This window comes from Xiphophorus couchianus, chromosome 8 (assembly GCF_001444195.1).
Source record: "Xiphophorus couchianus chromosome 8, X_couchianus-1.0, whole genome shotgun sequence".
NCBI lineage: Eukaryota > Metazoa > Chordata > Actinopteri > Cyprinodontiformes > Poeciliidae > Xiphophorus > Xiphophorus couchianus.
In genome coordinates this window covers 17,938,610-17,950,694 of record NC_040235.1, presented here as the reverse complement: position 1 = coordinate 17,950,694, position 12,085 = coordinate 17,938,610, and the positions used below count along the sequence as shown (strand labels likewise).

General features: G+C 38.0%; 1 protein-coding gene across 5 annotated transcripts in view; it reads right to left on the bottom strand.

Moving 5' to 3' along the window:
• Nucleotides 1–12,085, bottom strand: part of znf462 (zinc finger protein 462) — a 57,330-nt gene that overhangs the window by 37,149 nt on the left and 8,096 nt on the right. Inside the window, exon 1 of one of the 5 annotated variants that reach the window (XM_028024729.1) lies at nt 6,173–6,376. The exons of the other annotated variants lie outside the window; for them this stretch is intronic. The gene's annotated coding sequence lies outside the window, so the exon portion shown is untranslated. Of the gene's footprint in view, nt 1–6,172; nt 6,377–12,085 lie in introns of those variants that run through there. 5 annotated transcript variants of the gene reach the window in all.

Sequence of the window (12,085 nt, the reverse complement as noted above, 5' to 3'; positions counted from 1 at the left end):
AAATTGCACAACTGGGTTTTTGGTGGATTATCTTTACCTAAAGATTTAAAAACAAAAGAAGTGATATCAGAACATCAGTCCTGGATGGGGTCTCCAATCTATTAGTAAATAAATACAACAATAGAGTGTCTGAATAGCAAAACGACTAGGGAGATACATATTTTTGGCGATTAAAGTACTTAGTAACTATATCAACATTTCTCCAATGACTGAAAGTAGGATTAATGTTTTAAAGTGGTCCAGCCTGAGTCATAACTTGAATGTTAAGAGAATAGGAGATTAGGGTGATGAATAGTGTGATGATAAGAAGGTCTTCTAACTTCAAAAAACTTGGAACTCACCACCCAAGATAAATCCTGGAAATAGTCCTTGAAAACATGCAATAAGCAGTTTAGCTATCATAAGAAAAGTTGTACTACTAAAAAAAGTCCATTACTGAGAAGGATGTAGATAATTGTAGGAATTACATTTTTAATAAAGTGTTTAAAAAAAAAATTATCTGAAATTACTAATCCTTTCACATTGCTTTATCTTTTGAGAGACGCTTGACCCATTCCTTTCAGAAACCTTCCTTTCTGATTGATGATTTTAAGTCTAAATCTGCCAGAGTGTGAATAGTTTTGGGCTGAATTATTTTATACATACACAAATATTCAAATTTCAATCAAAAACCTTTTTTTTTTTAAGTCTCAATCTGAATATTTTGCGTGCGAACAGCTGAGATTAGAAACAGCAGTTTAAAACCTTCAGGAGGTTCTTCTGTATTTAGGTTGATTCAGAAGATTTAAATCACTTCATAATCCTGGACTGACTGAATGTTGTTCAGATCCAGATCTGGATGGGCTGGGGGAAGGGACCGGGAAGTGTGCAAGACCATCTGTTGCAGGACTTGTTTTCTTCTTGCTGATGAAGATACAATAACCAATGTGTGGACTTTTGAGTTAATATTCTGATGCAGAACTGATTGGGATTCAATAAGCAATTATTTTGTGATGGAGGATAATTCAACAGTTGAACTTAAGGGAGAAAATGCCTAATGAATATTCATAAAAACACATTTATGAGCTGGCTTGCAAAGTCTTGATTTTTAGGTACTGACAAAACAGTGTGATAAAAATGAAATACTTTACCAAACTATAATACTTAACACGATATCTATAATCTATATAGATATCTTGTTTGTGAATTCTTGACAAGAATATCTGCCATATTACAACAGCATTACAGATCTTGTGTGATAAAGACCAGATAGATGGATGCTGACCTCATTCCTCTCTGCCTGAGCAGAGCTCTTTCCAAAAATGATGTGATCACATGGTGCGGCTCATTTGCGGAAGTCTGAATACAGAGAGATGAAACATCGATCCCACCTGCCCGATCAATGAGAGGGGCACATTTCAGAAGAGATGTGAGGAATCAATAATGCTCTCTATGAACATTTTGTCATAACATTCATCAGACGGCTCCTCAAATGAAATAAAAACGATGGGAAGGGTATGAAATTTCTAAACACCAAGCATAATTCCATTAAATGAGGTCATTTTTGATTGGTAAAAAACCCCCAGCATATTAGGAAGGATAACTAATAAGTGTAAGCAAAACTTTGTAAACCAGCAAATCAACTATGAATTTCAGGCCCTGACCAGAGTAGACCAACCAGCTCTGGAGAGTCCAAAGTGTCTTTACATCATGGCAGAGACAACAAAATGATCCAAAAATAAAAACCGGCCACCTCTTTAAAAACCTCAAGCAATAATCTGGAGATAGACACTTCTCTCAAGGCTTATGGCATTCTAGAAAGTAGGTCAACCTCTGCCCAACATAGAGCATTTGACTAGAGACAGTCATCAATTACTTCCACATCAAAAACGCAGGTCCATCATGAAGCAAAACCACACCATTTGTGAAATCAGATCTGGTACATGCCTCCTCCCATGAGTCAAAAGTTCAGCTCAACTAATGAAATCCATCTTTGCTCAATTCAGAGTACTAAGAGCTTTTTTTCAACTTTTCTATTTTTATTTTATTTATTTATTTATTTTATGCAGCAATTAATTTAATTGAACCAGTCGGTTTTTGTTGCTATGGAAATGCTTTGCATTGAGGTGTTACTTTGTTAACTTTATTCATATATTTCAGTATAAAGTTAGTCACTTAAAATAGACATGGTGTTAACATTTTCCAAAAGAGTCATTCAATTACAATTCTATTTAGAAGAATGGAATAACTTTCAAATATGCCAAGATTGCCTGCGTAGGTTACAAATTAGGACAGAATTGTAAATGTCAATCAGCTTCAATTTACACTGGAAGCTTTAAAAACTTGTGTTTTTAAAAAATGCATAATTGCAACTACTTTATTAAAATACTGCCCAAAATAACCCAAAATGTAAGTCTTAAGCATATTTAAAAATAGTAATAATAGCAGGAGGTCAAAAGTTAACTAATTTTCCAGGCGTTATAAAAAAGATTTCATCATCACGCTAATTTTGAGAATTGGTCAATTCAGGTTGAATTTGAAAATAAATCAAAGCACTCAAAAATATAACATATCAAATATCATAGCACAAAATGTAGCATTCACCATCACTAAAGGGTCATCAGCTTGTTCCTTGGTTAGAAAGTTTGTGCTCCCACACCAAGTCCGTTGATTTTTGGTGTTTATGGTGCTAGAAAACAAACTATTCAGCTGATTTAAAAAGAGGTTCTACTCCTCCTGAGATAAATATACAATGGATTTAAGTTTTATTATTATTTTCATATTATTCATTTGTATGAAAAATCATGTGCTCTTTCAAATATTACAAACTCATCAAATATTACAACAGGCAGCTGCATCTGTGGAATCTCAAGCAGCTCCTAAACTCTCACAATCCAGGTTGAAGTCACAACTTTTTCTTGGCCTTCTTGTTTTGATTCTCTATACAAATGTCAGGAAATTTAATCTCTTCCAACTTAACAGCTGTGCACTACATGTCCCAGTGCTCCACATTTACAAATTAAGATTTCTACCTTGATTTCATCAGGCCACAAGTTCTGCTTCCCAGCTTGGGAATTAACCAGATGCTTGGAGAAATTAACATTAAAATAGACCTCATGGCCAGAAGACCTCTTTTATGTTGTTGCCTTGAGGAAAGCTCAGAAGTATGCAGAGCACATAAAACTCAAGCTAAGTGCAAGCTGCAGACAGATTCAACCATACAGACCTTCAGTTATTTTTAGCTTTGCTGTGGGCCTCTTGGTAGTTTTTTTTCCCTTCTTCTTCAAAGCTTCTGCTTAATAGGACCATCCATCATAGAGAGATGACCTCAAGTAGACATGGCCTTCGTTCTGTCATTCTGTTCTTTTGTCACCATGTTTGTGGAATAGTTATGGGCTTTGATTGATTTTTCAAAATTCTTCAAAATGTGTTATTTTGTTCTCTTCCTGTCCAAGCTCACTTTGTGTATCTATAGTGACATCAAGTTCTTTTGACAAGGTTCTAGTGAACACTCAGAAGATCTGCTCTATGATTCCAGTCCGCCTTAGAGGAGCCATAAATACATGTGCAGAGCCTTTCAGACACTGCAGTCCAGCAAGATTTGCTGATCTGTCTCCTGCCTGACCTTCACTTGTGTCACATTCAAAGTAAGAGAGAGAAACAGCTCATGTTAGCAGGATAGGGATTGCTTACTTAAATATTCCAGATAGATGAGAGAAGTTCTCATCTCATCTTGTCTGCACAGTTTGCAGCTTTATTTAGACTTTTAAAAGAACCAATGCAGACAAAAAAAAAGTTTAAAATCTCACTGTCGGTTCAGTTAATGCATAACAGCCTGAACACATGCCACCTCTGTAATGGAGGACAACAAGCAGAGCCATTTTGATCTTTGAACCTCAAAGCATCCGGCTGACTGAGGGCTCCAAGCCAGTCCTGAGATCAAAAACAGAAGGAAGGTGGAAGGGAGGAGGGAGAAAGCTGTGCCTCAAACATGGATTGCTGGTTGGAATCATGCAGCCATCATCCCAGAAACATCTGGATCTTCTATACTGCAGTGAAAGAGTTCTGAATTGACTGGTTTCGCAATCTGCAACACTTAAATTTGGCAAATCAGAACTCCGTTATTCTACACCCATTAATCTTAAACAAGGATTTAAAAATTGCTACTGGTGGTAGGTTTTTTTTTTGTTTGTGTGTTAATGGAGACATTTTTACTGAAAGGAAACCATTATCTGGCACTAAATTTCCTCACTGGAAGGAGTTTTTGAAATGATTAGAGTCCTTCAAAATATTAAACCTCAGACAAAACCAAAGCTTCGTCAGTCGTAGTCATTGTAGTGACAAATGTTTCAATTATCAAATTATTCATATTAAATAGGATGGAAGCTTTGCACGATTGGTCCATAAGCTGCATCACAGAGACTATTCCCTGTTAGCTGCAACTCAAACAACCAAAGTCATCATTTGTTCAAACACAGTGCCCAGTAGGATAAGTCAGTTATTTTACTCAATGACCAGGCTAACAACGATTAGCAGCAGCAGCCAACAGCAATGCAAGTCTCTGCATTTCACACATAAAATAAATAAATAAGCTGTACAATACATTAAAAAAAGACACATAAAAGAGTGAGAAACAAATTACTAGAAATGCAAATAAATAATTTATTAGTGCTGATCTCACAAAGTCGTAAGCACACGGCCGCCATATTAGATTCTTGAGGATGGCCTCCATCTCTCCCATATGGAATCTCTGCTTAATGTGAATTTTTTACTTCTCCCCAACTTTAAAATTGGGACATTTTCACCTCTGAATAAAAATAGACTGCACATCTAAACTGCTAAAAGTTTATTCGCTTCTTTAGTGACAACGGCAGCATATGGAAGAAGACCGGGTTCTGTAGGTGAGATATTTAAAGATGTCTTGACAATATGGCTGTGGTTTAATTAGTGTAACAATAGTGTATAGTGTTATAAAAAAAAAGCACAACTGCCCTACAGATGCTGTACAACACAGTTGTACAATTTCCTTACAAATCACTATGTTATTGTGGTAATTTTATTGTTCAAAATAGCAGGTGTTTTTGCAAAACAGACCCAGTTTTAAGAACCACAGGTCCTGTTTAATGCAGGATTTATGTTGTAAAGCTGTGAAACGACTTATTCTTTTAATGACTGTTCCTTCGTTTTTAGGCTCTCAGTCAATAAAGTTAAAAGGTTAAAGACCAGATATGATGATGCAATTTATAGATAAATGTAACTTTTTAAAGAAATTTTTACCTTTTAGAAAACTTCTTAATAAATAAAGGATAGAAATCTAAACTTTGTCCCATACGTAATTTTCTTTTTCTGCACCAATCGTGACATTAAAAGTGTTAAAAGCACACTATGTATTGAAGTTCACCAGATAAGACACACCTTGTGTGTTGAGCTCTTTATCCGTGGCAGATGGTTACCTGGCATCACACATGCAGTGAGATCAGTGAACTTGCTCTTTTTTTTTTTCAGTCCTTCATTACAACACAAGACATTTTCTTTTCCCAATATTTCCAGCTCTCTTTTTCCACATTTCTGTCTCAAGCTGCACTGGGGGAAAGAAAAAAGAGAGAGAGAGAGGGAGAAAGAAGCCGGCCATCATGGAACAAGTAACCTTGCTCCAAGGGTAGCCTTTGTGCTCAGCAAAGGGCTCTGAATGTTCCTTCTGAAAAGAGGGACGACTGCAGCACAGAGCACTTGGTGACAACATTTGGCCTCTTTTTGCTTAGACGATAATGACCGGGCAGATTACGAAGAAGCAGGCATTTAAGGGCCATCTTCTGCACTGTTACCGTCTTCAGGTTGTCATGGTGAAGACTATCAAGAAAAATACAGTCAGAATACGATCTTTTACATCTGCTTTCGGATGTGATTCTCAGAGTTATTTATGTGACCTTCAGGGCTGACATGTTCAGAAAACATCAAGCTGGAGAATCCCTGAGTGAGAGCCTCCCATGTGTGAAGGTTAGGTAACAAAGACCCTGAAACACCCTTTATTTTTTGGTACGATACCAAAAATGAAATAAATAACATAAATTGAACCTTTTCAATTGCACCAAGTGAAAATAGCTCCCAACACAAATCAAGACTAAATGAGGAAGCAAGTCTAGTGAGCAGTAACCTGAAAGTCTTCTGCTCAGCCTTCTCTTAGCATAGTCACCTCACTTGGCTGCTCTCACGTCTCTCCCTCTCGAGGCTGACAGAATTATCTTCTGCATCAGAGCCGAGGCTGGGCCAATGCTCCACACAGAGGACTCCATTTCACACAGCCAGACCCCGCAGCGGCCGAGGAGACACAGCCAATCGCGCTGGAGTATTAGTGGCATGGCCGGCCAGCCATTTTGTGCTCCTCAAGGTCTTTGACCGTCCTGCTCGAGCCGAGTGGAGGAGTTGCTCGCCTCTGCTATCCTGTTACACAGATGGAAGTGTTTAGCTTTAAGAGCGCAGACCTGAGCAAGCAGCTTCCCCTCCTGCCGGTTCCTCCTGCAAGCTGTCATGACCGAGACGCAGAAAGCAGAAGTGAGATGTGTGGTTTTGATCTCAGCATACCATGAGAGAAGCTGAAGACAGCATCCAAAGTCTGGTTAGCTCGCTTCTAAAAACCTACAGCAATCCTGTCATCGAAAAAACATTAAGATGATGCATGGAAGCTTGTGTAAATAAGATGTTTGCGTTACCAAATAAAATCAGAGAGAGGGGGAAAAAAGAATTTATAGTATGAGGGATGGATCTCAGGGCAACCCTTTGCAACATCATTAAATATTCCAAAAATGATTAAGTGCAGAATTTAATTAATGGCTCCAGGCATGATTATTTTTACTATTTTGCAATGGAAGGTAGGCAGATATTTTTAGTTTTCTCAAGAGCTTTCTTAACTTAAGGTTTTAAAAAAATAATTCTGAGAAATTAAACTTCATACAAAAGTAGGCTAAAGGGTAAAAAAAACCCAAAACAAAACAAAAAAACAACAAGCAAGTCCAACCAGACCATATCCACTGTCGGACGGGAGAGCTGAGTCAGAGCTCCTGAAATTGAAGCTCATCAGCTCGTGCATGAGCTAAACAAACACGACCAAGGAGACAAGGACAGACCTTACAGAGAAACCAGGAAGTGCTTTTCCACAAGGACAATTAGTCCAGGAAACCCAACATTCCACGCAGCCTTGGAAAGCAGCTTCTCCAGGGAAACGGCTTCATCACACAAATCAATCTGCTGCCATCTCTAAGGCTCTGCATCATTTCACAAACAAACTCCATGGATTACTCACAAAATGCCACCGTGATGCAGCATCTCGCAAAAGTATTCATAACCCCTGAACTATTTGGCATTTTTTCACACTCAAACTTCAATGTATATCTTTGAGATACACCACATTTAAGTAAAGCAAAAGATTGAAGTGCTAGGAAAATGTGTGCCTGTATTCAACCCTTTTAATCTGATCTCCATGACTAAAATCCTCTGCAACCGATCAGCTTCTGAAGTCGAACTAACTTTTAAACAAAGTCCACCTGTGCATAATTTCATCTCAGTTTAAATACAGCTGTTCTCTGAAGGCCTAAGAGGCTAGATAGAAAACATCAGTGAAGAACAAGCATCATGAAGACCAAAGAACACAGCAGATGTGTCAGGAATATAGCTGAAAAGTTGTTTAAATATTATGATGGAGCGCTGTTTGATCAGTCATCTAAAAATGTTAACAGCATGGCACAACAGCAAAAACCTACCAGGACATGACTGACAATTAGAGAAGAAACGTCAAGACCGCCATAATAACTCCACAGGAGCTACAGGAGGTAGAATCCACTGGCAATATTTTGTCCACTTATCTGCATTTAACCGGCCTTGCCTTTATGGAAGAGTAGCAAGAAGAAAGTGATTATTGAAAGAAACCAATGAGAAGTATTCCGATAACTCAGCAATTATCTAGCAGAAGGCGTTCTGGTCAGAGGAAACAACATTTCTATTTTCTTGCCTACTTGTAAACTCTCACTCTAAATGTACCACTCTCACTATGAAACACAGTGTTGGTAGCTTCATTGTGTGGGAATGATTTTCTTCAGCAGACACAAGGAAGCTGTTCCGATCTGATATGAAGACGAATCAAGGTCAATTTGGATCGACACGTAAAAATTGAAGCTCTCTATCCAGTCTGACAGAGCTCGAGATATTTTACGATAATCAAGGAGTGATAATTTCAGTACCCTAAAAGACTTGCAGCTATAAGTGTAACAAAAGGTTTCAAGAAGCACTCACCAGGGAGGTTTAGGGCTTAAGTTCAAGGGGTATGAATACTTGTGCCAAGAACCTTTCATTATCTCAAAGGTTCCAAACATTAAGCCCATTTTATTTCAAATATGTCTCTACTGACTTAAAGTAAAAGGCATCTCCGGCTCTGCATTTCTTCCCCAGAAACAAATCACCAGACAAAAAAAAAAAAAAGCTGCAGGATGCACTGAAGGGTTTCTTGCGAGTTGCACTCAGTGGACAACTGCCAGAAAACACTGCAATGCTGACTTCCTTGTAAGCCTGACATGGCAGTTACTTCAGTTACAGGAGGTGGGTGAGGTTACAAGCTCATCAGGACGGAGCACTTCAGAGTAACCACCCAGAGGACAAGGGAAGCAGTAACCCCCCCACAAAAAAAATAACCAAATAGCTCAAAATAAAAACTCAGAGCAGATTACAATCAGAATGCAGTAAAAACCTTCAAAGTTTATTGAAGATGAGAGGAGGTGGGCTAGTTCTTCTGCTTCTCTAGCTCTACCAAACTGACCTCTTGAGGCAACTCAACAAGCTTGAGAAGGGAAAGAAAGACGAGAGACGCATCAATATTAACTTACCACAGGGACCTCCTTTCCGAGTTTCTAAATATTTAATCGTGGATGGACAGCTCTGTTGTCTCACAGGCTGAGCCAGTGTGGATCTCTCTCTACAAGACCAGTCCTGTTCCTGCTCAATGAAGGCCTTGTCCAGAGGCACCACACTGCCTAAGGAACGGGCGTCTCCAAAGAAGCCTGAGGGTTTTTTTTTTTCTCCCTTTCCTCCCTCCACCACAGGCAGCTCGAGGCAGACAGAGTAGGTTTACTGTGTCCTACTGCAGAAGGACATTAAATCATGATGAATTTGGAAACCATAGGACTCCTCATTCATCTCACAAGACACGCTGTCACATCTGCACAGTCATTTCAGATCAGGATCTCCAAAAAAATCTACTCCTTAGGTATAAATATGTTGAGGAAACAACCTCCCTGAGATACAAACACGTTTTTCTTTCTTCCAGGAGGGGAAGCACGGTGAAACTGTGATCTTCAGATGGAAAGCAAAGAGGAGGAACCAGTTCTGCAGCAGTGTAACGTGGCAACTGACAAAAGAAACTGGAATGACACCTCTACTTAGCCACTTCCTTGTTCCACCTAAAACCCAGACATGATGGTGCACTTAGGTCTTTAAGTAGGCCAAAAGTTACACAGCAGAAAGATCACACTGCAAATCATATCGCAGTTTGAACACAATCTCAAATAATGACTGAGGCTTCAGAGCCTCAAAATTAACAACATAAGAGACAAAAAGGAACAAAATTTGGCTGCAGTGTTTATCTGGACAGCGCTTTGGTTGGTAGTGGAACAGCAGGCAGGGCCGGGCTGCATCTCATGTGCCATGTATCACGTCAAGAAAGCGCTCACTGGAGCATTTCAATTTGCTTTTGTCCGTCTCTCCTGGCCTCCTTCACTGCCCCAGGTAGAGAAGAATGGAGGAGTGCATCATGCAGTGTGAGTAAGTGAATGAGTGAGGTCAGAACAACGGGAGGAGGAGGGGAGACGTTGTGTACGTGTGAGAAAGAAAGGAGGAGGTAAAGAGCAGAAAGATAGAGAAACGGGTGACTGATGAGCTTCATGACCACTTCCTTCCAGCATTCAAACCATCACAGAGGTCTTTGTGGCTGTTTGATCCTCTGCTTTACCAGTTAAAAACGATTAAAACACCTCACAAACGCAATGGCTTTTGCATTTTTGGCCTCTGCTCCATCACCTCAATGCTGAGTTTTGGTGTTAATTTATATCGGGGCAATCGAGCTACTAAAATAGATCACAGATTTGGACAATCGTTCATAAATGTTAGTTATGAGCTGCTGTGAAGAGGCACTCAGCTCCTTCACTTCAGGTAAATGGCTGCTGCAAGATCTTTAAGCGATATACAAAAAGTCATGAATTGAATAGAAAGCCCAAAATTGTTGGACATTTTTTTCCATTCATTGCTTCTCCATCATTTTTTTTGTTGATAAATGAGAAGCTTGCATTCTTTTGTTGCTCCAGCAAAGGAGTTCAGGTTGTAATATGAAGTGAAAAACACCTGCAAAAACTACTGAATAGAGATGCAGCAATCTGGTCATTTTCACAGATCAGAAGGTCAAACGATTTAAAAATATGAAAAAATTCTATTCTAACAATATGCTTGAGATGCAACAAAACCAAGAGCTTTGGTACAATTTATCTTCTAAATCTTACAGTTCTGACAATTTAAAAGAAAAATAAATTAAAAAGAAAGCAAAATCACCTGTCAGATTTTTTAAAAAGTAAAGGAGGAAGACTGATGTGCATCTCTACCTACTTAAGACACAGTAAGTAGGATTGAAAATAAATTCCCTAGATAGCCATAGTTATGCAATTATAATCAATGTGTTCTTACGTTATCCACAACCAGCTCCATCATGTGAAACATTTATATTTAGAAAATTTGGATTGTGAAAAGAGATGTTAAAGGCTGGCAAACCATATAATCAGTAACATTTTCTATGTAAACTGGATTCTGTACTAGCATCACACACCAGAGTTCAGAAACACCTATTTCACTTAAATTTAGTAAGTTATATTTAACTTGCTAAAGTTATAGAATAAATAAAACTTGCAGTATTAAGAAAGGGAAGTTGATTTTTGGGTTAATGTAGGCCTCAAACGTAAATCACAATTATCCATAAAAAAAACATCCTTAACTAACAAGTTTAAACCTAATTTGATGAAATGTAAAAAAAAAAAAAAAAGTATAAAATATTTATCTCTAATAAAATTCAGAGCTTAGGTATGACTATAGACTATTGGAGTTACATGCAGAGGAAATATAGAAAGAAACAAAAAGAAAACAGTCTGCTCTTAAGGAGGGAGCCATTAAGGGTTCACCAAAGGACGTACTTCAATTTTTCCCCCTTACTCTGTATTTATGTCTTTTATTTCATTTTACGTAAAACACCTCATCACTAACTTTGATTATGTCGATTACTTATTGTGACCATAATGCCAAATCAGTGTCGTAATCACTATCATCGTTCTGGTGTAAATATTTAAACCAGATCCTTTTAATGCATGATCCAAATCCCATTTTAGATGAGAGTTCAAAAGTATTCAAAAGTCCCGTTACCTTTTATATAGAACTTTAGGATTATTGTCCTATTTGTCGAATGAAAACATTTCAATATTTATTCTGAATCTAACATTGTTAGTAAAAAAAAAAGTTATTTTTTGGACAAGTGCAAAATTATAAAGTCAAGAACATTAAATGAGTTTAACTTTAGCTTATGGTGTGAATAATGATTTTAAAACAAACTGGGTGAAAAGTGAAAGCAAAGTTTCCACATGAACATTAAGAGGCTTTAATTACAGATGGCCAAATAAAAGAAATTATCAGCTTATTGGCAATTATTAGCTTTATGGTCTTTTGCGTCAGTTTCTGATTATCAGATTATTGATTAAACGATTGACATTTAGAACAAAATGGTGCTTCCTATTCTTAATATGAAATGCGTGGTGAGATGTTTGTCTATTATGCTATAAAACCGACACAGCAAGCCAACAGACTTTAGGCGTTCGAAAGACTCTGCAACCCAAAGGTGGAGTCCTATCAATCGACTGTTTGTGGAGAAAAAAAAAAAAACAGATAAGGAATGTGTTGCAGACATGTGAAAGTTGAAGCTTGAGCTGGAAGTGCAAACTCAGAGCATGAGTTATCTGTGTGGACGCTGAAGCTTCCTCCACCAAAAGACCTTAATCACCCCTTGAGCATGCAATCCCCAAGCTCATTT